This window comes from Macrotis lagotis, chromosome X (genome assembly GCF_037893015.1).
Source record: "Macrotis lagotis isolate mMagLag1 chromosome X, bilby.v1.9.chrom.fasta, whole genome shotgun sequence".
NCBI classification, from domain to species: Eukaryota; Metazoa; Chordata; class Mammalia; order Peramelemorphia; family Peramelidae; genus Macrotis; species Macrotis lagotis.
In genome coordinates, this window is record NC_133666.1 from 401,871,361 (window position 1) to 401,887,009 (window position 15,649).

Sequence of the window (15,649 nt, forward strand, 5' to 3'; positions counted from 1 at the left end):
TTGACACATAGTAAAGGCTATATAAATGCTAGCCATTATTATTTACATTTAGTATTATTTCAGACTCTCTCTGTCTTTTAAATGTACTTAAGTTCTTATTCATTTTTGTATTTACCACAGGTGAATAAGAAGAGTTTCTCTTAATAAAATACTTAACACAAGAAGAAATAAATAAAATAATGCCAATAGTCCCAACATACCAACACAAAATTTTGACTTTTTAAATTGTTAATTATTAGTTGCTAAGTTCAAACTAATTTTGATAACTTTGATAAGTGTGAATATATAAATTCCAAATCATTAAATTTATTATTCTTATATTTCATGGCTAAAGACTAAAATCTTCTCATCAACAGACAATGTACTTTTGTGACCTCCAAGACAGTGCACTTGAAGTTGCTTGAGTGCACATTCCTACTAATTTGGGAAAACTTTGATTCTGACTAGGTGGAATATCCGTGTCTGAGGCAAAAGGGGGTAAAGGTGGAGATAGAATTTAAGATTTAGTCCAAAAATCAGTCAATGTTAATGAAAATATTATGGAAGGATGATATAAAAGGTTGGATTTACAGAAATGTGTGCTGGTTGATGGAATCAATCAATTCAAATACCACATATAGTTTAAGAAAATCATTTAACTTCCTTTTCCTCCTTTTGTAAAAAGCATATTGGGCTAAATGGACTCGAAGTTCCTTTTAGTTATAGTTCTATGTCTCTATGATTCTATGGATTTTATGAAGATCAGAAATCTAAACTCAAATAATACTCCACTTAATGACCAGGAAATTTAAGTTCTGCAGAAGAACTAGAAACAATTTGGTGCACTGAGAAGAGAGCAGGATCTGAAATCAGATGAATTGTGTTTGAATTGTGATTCTGCTAATTATTATTTGTTTAATTTTTATCATCATAATATGATTTACCTCAGTTTCCTTATGTGTGAAATGAGGAAATTGTATTAAATAATTAAGGAATGCTTCCTGCTATCAGACAGTACTAGCCCAACTCAAACTTTTGTGATAAAGTTGAAGCTTCATAGATTTAAATGTCTAGGACTGTAAGTAATCATGGGGGGAAAACATTAAACACTAATGCCTGGAGTATCTAATATGGAGTGGTCTGATGTTATCCCACTATCTTAAAGCCAATGTCAATAATATTGATCCCTTGCTTGACATGAGGATTTCATGTCTTGACTTAATCAATTAACTAAGCAAACATTTATTTAGCAACTTTTATGTGCCAATTATCTTAGAAGGCACTGGGAATACAAAGACAAACTGAGCCTCAATATCAGTTTCATATTAAACAGTTTAATTCTCCAGAAGATGTTCTTTTCTTTACTGATCAATTTGAGAGATACATAAAAGGCTAAGCCATGTAGAAAATGGATAGACTGTGAACAAATGACCCTATAAAGTACTATTAGAGGATAATAGAGACTACTATTAGTTTCAATTGTTTCAAATGATCTAGATAGGTATCAGAATGGACTGATTCTTCAGATAATGAATAACTCATATTTATATGACACTGAGATTTACAAAGCACTTCACACACAATGCCTCATTTTATCTCAGCAACAACCCTGGGAGATAAAGACTAATATATAGAGAAAACCGAGACTGGGAGAAGTTAAGTGATATATCCAGGGAAATATCAAAGGCAGAATTAGAACTAGGATCTTCCTGACATCAGATTCATCACTCAATTCGCAATGCCATCCTACTAAATTTGCTAATGTCTGCCTTCACTGAAAATCCTTGGAGTGAGGGACCAGAGCAGGGTGGTTAATCTTGGATGAAGCAATGAGGGATACCTTGCAAAACTATGAAACTGCTTTCATGATGTTTAAGGGGTCATGGTGAAGGAGAAGGGAGTTTTATCCCTTACTATAGTATAATTTTTACTTTATGTGGTCAGGTTTTGAAATCAGGTGCCCTGACCCCAAATCCAATATTCTTGATTGGGGAAGAATTTTAATAGCAGAAAATTTCAGTAGAGCAGATATAGTTAATAAAAGTCACAGAAGTAGAAAAGCCAGTAGAAGTAGAAGCAGATACATTTTATCAAAGCATTTAATGAAGTCAAATATAATTCAGTGATGGCTGATTTTATTACATAGGCAACATAACATAATTAAAAGGATTTTTTAAATTTGGAAAGTGATATATTTAGAGTTGTATTTTGGAAATATCAATTTAGCAATGACACAAGAATTGGAGAAAGGGAGAACAATTAGGGAATAATGCAGATAATTGAGATCCAAGCTATAGCACTGGCAATGGACATGAAGAGGATGGATGCAAAACATATTAATAGGAGGAAATGGGGAAAGTTAAGGACACATTTTCCATTTTAAATGCCTCCTTCCCTGGGGCTAGGAGTATTTCTAAAGAATTTTTACGGTAGCTATGTGGCAAGGGAACATTTTCCCATAAACCAATAAACTTAAGTTTGGGTCTTGGCTTAACCCCTAACTAGTTGTGTGATGGAGGCCAAATCATTAAACTATTTGTGCCTCAGTTTTCTCATTTATAAAAGACAAAGGTTAGAATTGATTCCTGAAGTCCTGTTTATGCATTCAGGATTTGTCCCTGGATATTATAAATGTGGTTTTGAAATTCATAGAGTTGAAGGACTTCAGACACCACTATCAACAAGAGGAAGAAGAGGAAGAAGTGACAGTAACAATATTCTGCCTTGATCATATATTTTGCTTTCAAGTTTCCAGTGAGTACTTCTTAGACTGACAATGTTCTTTACTCCTGTTATTCCCTACCATGTATTCCTTAAATTTATGTAGCTATTATGCTATTCTTAATTGAATATCAATTCCTTAAAGGCAGGTTTAGTGTCAGGGTCATTTCACACCTTTATATCCCTAGCACTTCATAAAATGTCCTACACACAAGACATTTAATAAAAAATGCTAATTGGATTGAATCAAAAAATCAATAGCTAATGAATGGCACTGAGCTCACAAGAAAATTATCAAAGAGTTCATCCTGTGAGAGATAAATCATTAAGGACCTTCAAACAAGACTCATTGCATAGTATTGAATATAGACATTTAAGTTTGATTTTCTTCTCTGACAATTATTACCTGAGGCCTTATGGAAGACACTTAACTTTGACCTCAGTTTTCTCATTTTTTAAAGGAGTTTGTATCTTAGAAATCTTCTAGGATATATATTCTAGCCCTAAATCAATGACCATATCACCCATCAGAGTTACAGCTATTAAATATAGACTGAATAGATGAAAGATATTTTCTCACTTATAGACCAGAAATATCAGAGCAAAATGGCAAGTGGCATTTTACAAAAAAAAAAAAGTCCATTTACTAGAAATATCAGTCATCTGTGTTCCCATTCATTGTATCACAGAGCTTAGCATGGTATCTAGTACAGAGCAATTACTTAATACATGTTTCTTGAAGGACTGAACTGATTGGTAATTTCATTTGTTTGTCCATTTTTTGCCCAATCTTTTTGGATAACTATTGCCAGGTATGTACACAGTCACTTCTCCATCTCACTGAGATTCAGTGTAGTAGAAGCTAGAAATATTTTCTTTTAGGTTTTTGCAAGGCAAATGGGGTTAAGTGGCTTGCCCAAGGCCACACAGCTAGGTAATTATGAAGTGTCTGAGACCGGATTTGAACCCAAGTACTCCTGACTCCAGGGCCAGTGCTTTATCCACTGCGCCACCTAGCTGCCCCAGCTAGAAATATTTCTAACTATCCAGAAAACCTTTTTGATATCTCAGATCCTATTGGTTTATTTTACTTATGAAGTTACCTTATGCCTCTCCTGGATTCCCTTTGAAGACATGGGACAAGTGAGGGACTATTTTAAAGAAACTGCACAGACCCAGAAGTTCACGACAGTTTTGAAGAAAATTCAGTTAATTTTGGATAATACACAAATGCACAACAAATCTACTAAGGAAAACTAAAGTTATTTATAATCATGAACTAGGCAAACCAATCAAACCAAACCAAACCAAATTTCCCTAGGCAACATAAAACTAGAATTCCCACTATATTATAACAGCATGCTCTCATATGGCAGACTTGTAGAGCAAGTAACTAGCAAATAATGGAAAAATGTTAGTGTATAGTTTGGGTAACATTAGCAAAACAGTTTGACATTAATGTGGCTTCAAGTTCTAATCCAAGCTAAGTAAGCAATCAGATAGAAACCCAAATAGAGGATTTTTTTTTTCCTTTGGATTGGAATCATTTAAACTACTCTATAATCAGAAGCAAGGCATCTTGTATTAGGAAATGTATGCTTAGAAATGAGAAAAACAGCACCAGACTAGAGAAGACAAAGAAAAAACTTTAGGAACTTCAGTATTCTTCAAACACTGATTAAATGATTTGTTGATTATGTCAGCAGATATTTATTAAGGACCTAATATGTATGGAGAAGGACAAAGAATAGGAGATATAGTGGATAAAGTATCGATCTCAAATTCAGGCAAGTACCTGAGTTCAAGCTCTAGCTCTGGCATACTCTAGATAGTTGATTATAAGTGAATTACCTTTTCAGTTCTTTAGGTAACACTCCAAGACTTTAAGTTACAAATGAGTATCTGATTTGCATAGAAGAAGGGGAGTATCCACACCTGGAAATCCATACACCAATGAGATCAGAGAACATCTCTGAGAGAGAAATCTATGAAGAGTAAAAGATGCTGGCTGACTTCAGGAAGATTTCAATTCTTTTTGATAGAAAAATATCTGATACAAAAAAGAGTATTAGAGGCAGAAAATACTATGAGATCTCATTAAGAAAAGATCATTTCTGATTGAGAATAGTAAAGTAGACTGTGGAGAATGTATCTTTTTTTAGGATTTGGGGGAAAATAATTTTAGTCCATACCTGCTATTGTGTGATAGAGACTCCATCTCAATTAATGAATATAAGGTAACACCTATATGTTACTTAAAATTCAGTGCTTTGCCTAGGGCACTGAGAAGTTGAATTATCCAAGGTTATATATGTAGTAAATGTCAAACATAGGACTAAATACAGGTCTTCTTAACTTGGAGCAAGCTCTCTATCTACTCCATCACAGTGACTGATTCACAATAAATTTTTTTGAGAAAATATATTGAGATTAAGGAACTTAGGACCCTCTAGATTGTGAAAAACATATAGAAATGACATTCCATAGCATATGTTCATAGAATGTTGCAGTTGGAAGCAGTAACATGCTAAATGTTTAATAACTGGCTCTCCAAAATACATAATAAAGTTTTAAGCTTAGTTTGACTTAACATTTTATCCATGATTTTCTTGTGTGTCTTTTTTTTCCTTTCGTTTTTGCAAGGCAATGGGGTTAAATGACTTGCCCAAAGTCACACAGCTAGGTAATTATTAAATGTTTGAGGCTGGATTTGAACTCAGGTTCTCCCGATTCCAGGGGCAATGTTCAATCCACTGTGTCACCTAGCTGACCCAATTTTTCTTAAGTCTAAACAATAAATAAAACAATAAATCTATCCCTGATTTTCAGCATTTACCAACTTTAGAGGTACAAATGCCTCCCTGAAAATTTAAGAATCAACTCTTCAGAGTTGGTTCAAGTAACCAAAATGTCCCTGATTGGAAGGGCTCATACTTGACGATTAAGAGTCAGAAAGAACCAGAGAGACTTTCTAGTTCAATCCCCTCATTTTACAGATAAGCTAAATGAGAATGAGAGAAAGGAAGTAATTTGCCCAAAGGTTCATGCAGGCAGGTAATGGTAAACCCAGGATTTGAATTTTGGACTTCAGAGACAATATTCCTCCTCCCATATGACAAGAGGCAATAGTTCTCAGAAGCCATGTAAATCAACTTATACCTGAAAGAAAAATTCTCTGTAATACATTCCAAAATGGTTTTTCTAGTCTTTGCCTGAAGATCTCCATTGAGGAGAAATCTCGTGATGTCATCCTAATGAAACAGACCAGTCCTCTTTTGGGCATCAATAAAATTGTCAAGAAATATCTTTTTGCACCCAGCATAAATTTACCTCTCTATATCTACCCTTTGTTCCTATTTCTCCCTTTCAGACCCAAGCAGAAAAAGTCAAATCTTTCTTTGTGTAATAGCTCATCAAATATCTTAAGGTAGCTATTGCGTTCCCAGTAGATCTTCTCTTCTCTTAGACATGTTTCTTCAAATGAATCTAATATGACACATATTTGTGACCTTTCATCAGCTTGTTTGAAACTCTTATAGATGTTTTTCAATTTATAAATCAATATTCTTCCTAAAACATGATACACAGAATAGAATAGAATAGTCCAGATACGTTCTTTTCTTCTTTTGGTGTGTGTGTGTGGTTTTTTTTTTGGGGGGGGTTGGTAATAGGGTTACAAGTGACTTACCCAAGGTCACACAGCTAGTATATACCATATTTCCCCATGTATAAGACACACCCTTTAGCAAAAAATTTGGGGTCTAAAAACTGGGAGTGTCTTAGACAGTGGTTGTAGATTTTTTTACTTGCATTTCCCATTTTTTCACGATTGCTATCTTTTGTGCTCATTGTTTCCCATTTGTTAGCAGTATATTAGGTTACATATTGCCACATTCTGCCCAGAAATGGCTCAGAAAAGATTTTCCTTCAGTGCTGAATTTACGGTCAAAATGATCCAGTTTGCAAAAGTAAATTCTAAACATCAATATGGTGCTCCACTAGCTAAGAAAAAAATCTGAGATTGACTATGGGAAGAAGAAAACTAATGAAAACACACCAGCAGAAGAAGGCCATGAAAGGAAAGTCAGAAAAATGACCTGATCTAGAGAAGGAACTGAAGAGATGGATTGAGGTGCAAAGGGTCATTGGAAGTCCTGTGTCCACAAGGATGGTTCATCAAGAGGTGAGAAGAATTGCTCCTGGAAAAGAAGTGACTGATTTCAAAGAAAGATACCAATGGTGCTTCAGGTTCATGAAACATAATGGATTGACACACCAGACTTACCCAAAAGATGGCTGAAAGCTAGGAGCAGAAGGTCCTTGAATTTCATGATGAATAAAACTTGACATTATATAATACATTTTTTTTCAGATTTCAGGCCCCTGAATTAAGATGGGAAAAATGATATCAAGTGTCTAAGACAAGATTTGAACTCTGGTCCTCCTGACTCCAGGGCTGGTACTTTATGCACTGTGCCCCAGCTGCCTGCTCCATATGTATTCGCACCAGGAAAAACTATAGTATTTCTCTTAATAGTTTCTTGGTTTCCAAGATATTGTTTTGACCCATAATGATTTTTCATTCTGCTAAAAAATATTGTATATTTTGCAGATGAAATACTAAGCCATCATCTTCAATATCATCACTTTGTATTTGTAAAGGTTATTTTTAAAATATTAAGTGTAATGTGTTAATCTATTTATATTAAATTGAATCTTATTTCTGTCAGTCCAATGCTCTTGTCTTCCAAGTTCTTCTTGAACCCTGATTCTCTCTTACAGTGTGATAGCTACCCTCTCAAAGGGCAAAGAAGGTGGATAATAAAAGAACACAATTATAAAAAAATACCTAGTCCATTTTGTTTTTAGGGTTTATGAAAGAGAATTGTGTGAACCAAGATCATAAAGGTGAGTACCAAATTCAAAAGGATCTTGAATGCTCAGCTAAATAATTTGAGTTTCATATCTTAGACAAAAGCTGTTTAGGATAGCATGATCAAATTTAGGCATAATACGATTACTCTGTTGGTAGAATAAAGGATCTATGGGGAGGAGTGATGAAGGGGTGAGACTAAAAGTGATTATGACTATAAGAATTTAATGTTATATTACACTAGGTCTGAAGCAGATGAAATAGAGGGAGGCTAGTGATAAATATTGTGAGCATATTTAGTAGTAGACTTGGCATTTGATTGACTGTGCAAGTCAATGGAAAGGAAGGAGTCAAAAGTACCATTGAGGTGTCTACGAGAATGGTGATAACATTTTGATGGTAGTGGTTGTCCTCCCTTCTTGAAGAGAACCAAAATGGCACCATTATATTAAAAGGAAGTTACCTTGTGCCTCATTGTAGTTTTCAAATCAATATGAGCTTAGAATGTCCTATAATAGGGTGAGGCACAAATCGATCATGTGGATATTTGGGGTGAGTTCTCTAAATGTGTACATTTGTAGTACTTTTGGGAAATTTACCATTTACAGAAATGTTTTCTTTTCCTTTTTCTGATTATTTTTAGTTGTGGCATACTGCAACACCATTTCTAATAACTTAATGGATGCTAGAAATGCTTCCTCTTTCTATGGGAGAATAAGTGTTAAAATCTAGTTATGCTATTGGAATGATGGGCTAATTTTACTTTAATTCTTTTAAAATACTGTAATACTACAATAAGCTAAATTCTTTATGACAAAAAATTAAAAGTGGAGACTTCACATTTTGCTGTTACCAATTTTGATAAAAGATCAGCTAGATAGCAAAGTGGATCGAGTGCCAGGGCTGGAGACTCAATTACTGTGTGACCCTAGGTAATTCATTTAACTCTGTTTGCCTCAGTTTTCTCATCTATACAATGAGTTGGAGAAGGAAATGGAAAACCACTCTGTATCTTCTCCAAGAAAAACTAAAATGGGCTAACAAGGAGTGGCAGAAGACTGAAACAACTGAGCAACAACATTTTGGCAAAAGTATGTTTAACCACCATAGACAATACATCACAAATATCTTTGCTTCTACCTATTGCCTGGGGAAGACATACAATCATTTAAGAATGCAGAAAGGAATGCAGATTAAGTACTAGATTCACATTTAATTAGATTTGGAAATATCTGCATTCAGCATCTATATTTGTGTCCAAGTGACATTTTATTAAGAAAAGTTTTGCTTTGATTTATGGTGTATGAAATTTTGCAAACTTAAATTAAAGATAAAGATAAAAATATAGGCTAAATACTAAACATATAACTTACTGGGCAACCAGCCACATCCAAATCAAAAAATGTTTGGCCTGTGGATTTAGATATTTTGAGACAATCTGGAGTAGCAAGAAAAGTATCTTGTCCCCCAAACCTAAAGCCAAGTTGTTAATTGCCTTTCGATTTCAAAGACAGTTTTTGACTTCATGCTTCCTCCAACTCTTCAAGAAGCCACAAACAACAAAAGAATATTGAATATATGTTAGATATATTGAATAATGTATACCAACTTGATCATGGCTAAACATTAAGGTTTAAGATTTTTGCTAGGTCTGGCCAGGGTCCCCTCAGAGGCAGTTCCTATTACTAGAATCCTGACTATTTCTAAAAAATTCTCATATCCAAAAAATTCTTGGATCTGAGGATATGACCTTGGAGGCAGGTTGAGATCCTGGTCAGATATGGAAGACTCATGAATTTTCTCATGTTTCTACATTTATAATATTGAATATGTAACTGAAACTTTACTAAAATTCTCAGAGTCTAGTCCCACAGATGTAAAGTTTACTTACCCTAGATATCCCTTCCCTTTTACTGATAGCATTCCAAGAGTGATATCTTCCCTCATAACCTCCATGTACATATTCCCTATTCAATATTTTTTATGATGGATGGAGATTACATCATCAACTAATATTCTTCAATGAATTATCATAACACAGTCAAGTTGCTTTCCAACACTTTGGTAGAAGGGTATCTTAAGATGTAAAACTGGACTGTTTACATGATTTTCTCTGCACCCATCATCTTAAGCAAAGAACCAAAAAGTAACTTGCGTAAAAACAACGATTTCTAAATAATGTATATATATATATAGATATATAGATATATAGATATATACATAGATATATAAATGAAAGTATTTTACATTTATAGAGTACTTTATCTTATTAAGTACATTAATATTACTTATGTATTATATATTATTATAAAATTCTATAAAGTAGATTATATAATTTATCATTTGAATTTTTAAGATGAATTGATGCTCAGAAAGATTAGATGGTATAGACAATCATGAAATTTGACTCCAAGTTCAGTTTTCTTTAATACAATACTGACTTTCTGGAATATAATGCAATTTCTCCCCAAGATACTAAAAAATAAATGAACGCTTTTGGATGGAACTTTTTTTGCTAATCAACCAAGCATTTAGTTAGGGGTCTATTATATACCAGTCAATATATTAGTCATTGTAGACACAACATCAGAAATGAAACAATCCTTGCCTTCAAGAGTAGGTAAGATGACATATAAGTACAATTTATACATTTACAAGATATATATTTATGTTGATTGCAGCTAGTTGAATCAGAAAAGACCACATAAAATTTTTTTTCTGAGATGGACTTTGAAGGAAATTTGCTATTGTTGTTAAGTCATTTCAGATATAGCTGAACACATATAATAATCCATATACATACATATTATGGGAGCATGTATATGCATATACATATATATTTGTTTATATATATATATATATTCACACTATGTATATCTGTATGTGTATAAGTGTATGTGCGTGTTTATATGCATATATGCATAATCACACTAGATAATATGGAACTGGCTTGTGAAGTCTCAAAAAGTATTTATTAAACCTTTACTCTCTGTCAAATGATGTGTAAAGCTCTGTAGATTAAAAAAAACATAATATATGATACCTGCTTGGAATGACCTCATATTCTAATTGAGAAGACAATATTATATATGTTTATTTATATTATATATATGCATACATGCATATACATATGAATATATTTATATATATTTTCATTTCATATATGATTATAGTATAAACAAAGTAATTTCAGAAGAAAGCAACTGGGAAAAGTCTCTTGTAAGGGATAGTAGCTGAACTGAGTCTTATAGGAATTAAGGGATGTCAGAACTTGGAGGTGAGAAAATAGAGCATTCCAGACAGAGGGGATAGTGCAAATGCATGGGGTTGGAAGAGGCAGAACCAACAAGTGGACCATTGTAATGGGGTCAAAGGGGAGGGGAGTGATATGTAGGAAGACTAGAAAGAAAAGAAGTCAGGCTTTAATGAGAATGGGCTTTAAATGAGAAACAGAAGATTTTATATTTCATCCTGAGCTAATAAATAGCCTAGTAAAGTATAAGAGTATAGATCTATGTTTTCAGAAATCACATTGGTAGCTCAACTGAGAATGAACTAAAGAAAGATTTCAGGCAAGGAAGACCAATGTTCCTGCAATAGTTCAGGCTAGAGATGCAATTGAATTTATATTTGGTTGCATGGCTGAGAGGAAGACAACTTATACAGGAAATATTGTAAAAGCAAAAATGGCAAGACTTATAAAAAAGGTTAGATATTTGAGGTGAGGATTTGAAGATGAAACAAAGATTATAAGTCTCAATGAGTAAGAGAGTGGTAATGCCTTCTATAGAAGTAGGAAAGTTGGGAGGATGGTAGTTTAGATGGAAAGATGTGTTCCATTTTGGGCATGGTGAAATTGAGATGCCTTAAAGATTTTCAATTCAAAATGTCTCAAAGGCAATTGGCAATGCAAGATTGGAATTTAGGAGAAATATTAGGGCAGGAATAGAAATAATATTAAAGCTACAGGAGTTAATGAGTTAATGACATTACCAAATGGAATAGTATAGAGGGAAAAATAGATAAGGTCCCAGGATCTTTGGAGCAGATTCACAGTAAGTGATAGGATTGAAAATCCAGCAAGTGGTGCAGTGGTGCGGTGGATAGAGCATCGGCCCTGGAGTCAGGAGTACCTGAGTTCAAATCCAACCTCAGACACTTAATAATCATCTAGCTGTGTGGCCTTGGGCAAGTCACTTAACCCCATTGCCTTGCAAAAACCTAAAAAAAGGAAAAAAAAAGAAAATCCAGCAAAGATCCAGCCAAGAAGCATTTATTACATCAAAAGGAGAAGAGCCAAGAAAGAATGATGTAATAAAAATCTGCAGAGGAGAGAATGTACAGGAAAAGACATTTCAATAGTTGCTTAAAGGGACCATGAAGGATGAGGCTTGAGTAAAGTCATTAGATTTGACAATGAAGAGATCATAGGAAAATTTAAATGCAAAATAACAAGAAAAATAATTTCTATTTGGTCTCAGAAGTAATAAGGAGTCCATAAAACTTACTGAAAAGAAGGGTGATATAGTTTAGGCTTCCACTGAAGTAAAACACTTAGGCAACTTTGTGGAAATTAAATAGGTATGAATCCCTGTTTGAGGTACTTTTATTACCAGCTTTGTCATACTTCCTGCGAAGGCATGAGTTTACATTGATCCCTAGAGTTTTCTTGTACCTTTTACCTTTTTAAGTATCAATTTCACAGCTGGGAAAAATAGTACAACCTTGTCTCCTTTTGGCTTTGTGTGTGGAAAGCTGACTAAAAGCAGGGAGCTTTCAAGGTTTCTACCTTCTCCATTCATGTTCAAGTTAGTCAAAGTTATGTGTACCTTGGATGAAAAATCTTGAAATATGTGCCCTGTCTCTGTTTCTAGCCAAGGCATTGAAAAGGTTCTCCATTATATAGTACAGGAATGTGGAGCTCTGAATGTGCTGGAGAAATGCCTTCCTGTCAGGGATCCTGTTAGGTTCATTGCTCTTTGGCAAAAAGTCTCAGGAGAATTTCTAGTGGTCGTGAAAACATTTATGGAAAGACTTCAGAGTTGACACATTAAATTTCTCATGCTTCCAATGAGCAAAAAAAAAAAAGCATTCTCACACCCAAGTAAGTATGAATGCCCAGTCTATGGACATTATATTCCTTTATATGGATTTTGATAAGGATGGATATCTTCCAGGAGGGGGCTGTTTTTGCCTGATGTTTAATCCATCACTATTTAAACTATAAACCATTTCTCACTCTATAAAGACTCTCAATATCTCTTCCACATTAAAGTAAAGGGAGGATTATTGCTCCCTAACCTAATGGGATCACAGGTCTTTAGGGCAAGAAGGGATATTAGAGTAGACATGCTTCTTTAGAAACCATTAAAAAAGAGAAGACTTAGAGATTGTTATGTTGGATGTTGACATATATTTCAAATGTCATCATAGAAGAAGGTCTAGGTATTCTTGGTCCCAGAGAGCAGAAAAAGATAAGTGGGTAGCAATTTGAAGTTATCAGATTTTGACTCAGGATAAATATTGAGTCGACATATCTACTTCAGAGTTATCAAAAACTGAATAGGCTTTCATAGGTGGAAGTCAGTTCTGTGATCTTGAAGCAGAGGTTTCTTGAATGTCAGTTAAGGACTCATCAGCTTGACTAGACTGACTTTGGCACCTATTCTAACTATGTAACTATGACTATGATATTAATGCAATTCGTCAAAAGATAAGGAAACAGTGCCAGGAAGTGAAGTGACCTGACAACATAGTTTAAAAAAAAGTAAGGACTAGAACCTCAGCATCCAAATCAACAATCTGGTATTCTTTCAATGAATGATGACTAAGACTGAACTCCTAGGACATCATGCTTTCCTGGCCACCCTTGAGAAATACAGGGATTGGTGGAAGTCAGTTTGCAAGTAACTCTACTCAGTCATAAATTATAATCTATTACTTTGCAAGTAATTTCCAAAGTTATTTTAAAGTATTTTTCATTCATTCATTCATTCATGCATTCATTTATTCAAATCACACTTCCAGGTGATTTAGTACAAATTAATGGTTTGCCTCCTTCCCTTTCCTTTTCCTTTCCCTTTCTCACAAAATGCCATGAGAAGTGAGATAGAGTGAGACTTTACACATGATAGTTCATATAAAATAAACAGGTAGCTTCTACCCAATTACAAATTCCTCTTTTGCATATGTCCATGTAAATTATATGGTAGATTTACATGAAGAATTTTCAGATAATAAGTGGCTCATAATTTGTTTGAAGGTCTGCATAAGTGTTTTTCAGATAATTCTCAAAACTACTTCATGAAATAGAGCCCCTCTCCCTTCCCAAATCTTATCATTACTGTTTTTTAGATGGGGACTTGATCATCAGAGAGATGAAGTGTCTTGCCCTTGAGTACATATTGATTAAGAATTAAAAACTAAATGTGAAGTTTAGGAGAAGCTAGGTGATTCAGTGGAGTAAAGTACTAGAAATCAGGAAGACTTATCTGAGATACTTTTGGGGAAAATCACTTAACTATTGCATGTCTCAGTTTCCTTATCTGTAAAATAGGGATAATAATATCATCTTCCTCCAGGATTGTTGTGATGATAAAATGAGATAATATTTCTAAACACTTTGTCGATCTATATTAAAAGTATTCTGGCTTTTATGTGAAGTCAGATCTCTCTAATGTCAGGTTTAGCACCCTATGTACCAACATTTATAAAGTACTTTATTAAGTACAAGACATTGTGTTAAGGTCTTTACAATTATCTTTTTGTCCTCACAACTACCCTGAGAGGCAGATATTATTATTCTCCCCATTTCACAAATGAAGAAACTGAGCAACCAGAGATTAAGTGACATACAGCTAGGAAGTCATGCAGCTAGGAAGTGTCTAAGGTAGAATTTGAACTCAGGTGTCCCTGACTCCAAGACTGACACTATTTGGAAGATCTGCAAATGGATATGTGGCTTAAATTGCATTCTTGAGAATAAAGATTAGCTATTCTCTCAGATGTACTTGCATATGGTCAATAGAGGTAGAGTGGTATAATGGGGGGGGAGCTGAATTTGAAGTTAGGAGTCATTTTCAGATTCTGTATCTGACAACAAGAAGTCTGTGATCATAGGAAAACACTTAGCCTCAATTTCTCCATCTGTAAAATGTGGATAATTCTTCTCCCTCTTAAAACCCCTCCTTTTTTGTCTTTCTTTTCCTCCTTCTTCATATTCTTCAAATGACAATACCAGGATATGAACAAAGGAGCACCACAGAGAAGAATCACTACTTTAGGTCACTCATGCAATTGAGGCAAATAGGTATAAGTAGGGTTAGACTTTGTTAACAATCATACTGTTGGCACGGGAAGTCAAACATTATTTATGTGTATGACCAAGAAAGCTGCTAAGTATAGTCTAAAAAGGGATGACAGATGGATACTGAGTAGTGAAGTGGTAGTCTTAATAAAATGTTAAAATAATTAGAAGAAAGCATATTAAGTGATTTGCAGAAAACTATAGACAAGAAGCATCTTGATAGCTTGGTGGAGAGTTGAGCTTGGAATCAGGAAGACCAGAGTTCAAATCTGGTCTCAGATACTTACTAGCCTCATGACCGTGGGCAAGTCTTTTAACTTATATTTTCCTTAGTTCAATGGAGAAGGAGATGGCAAATCATTTCAGTGGCTTTGCCAAGAAAACCCCATGGACAGTGTAATCCATAGGGTCATGAAGAGTCATATACAAAAGAACAACATAAACAATAAACAAGAAGGTCTCAATATGAAAAAGTATGAGTGCATTGTAATGTATATATGGGTGAGGGAGGAAGGACATCCACATGAAGAGATCAGGAGATCATTGAAGATTTGTAATAAGCATATACACATGTATAACCATAGATGAAATACACATATCTATGAATAAAATCCCCAATATTCTTTTAAAATCTATGATTTTTTAGGTGTGATCACTCGATCCACTGATACACATCATAGACTTTAGTCATTTGAATCCCTGAAATTTTGATACCATTTTACTAAACTAAATAAAGAAAATAAAACAGTCATAATCCAGATGTTCACAGG

At 34.2% G+C, this 15,649-nt stretch overlaps 1 protein-coding gene across 2 annotated transcripts in view; it reads right to left on the reverse strand.

The window, feature by feature from the left end:
- PI15 (peptidase inhibitor 15) overlaps nucleotides 1-15,649 on the reverse strand; it is a 48,112-nt gene that overhangs the window by 30,519 nt on the left and 1,944 nt on the right. The gene's annotated exons all lie outside the window — the stretch shown is intronic.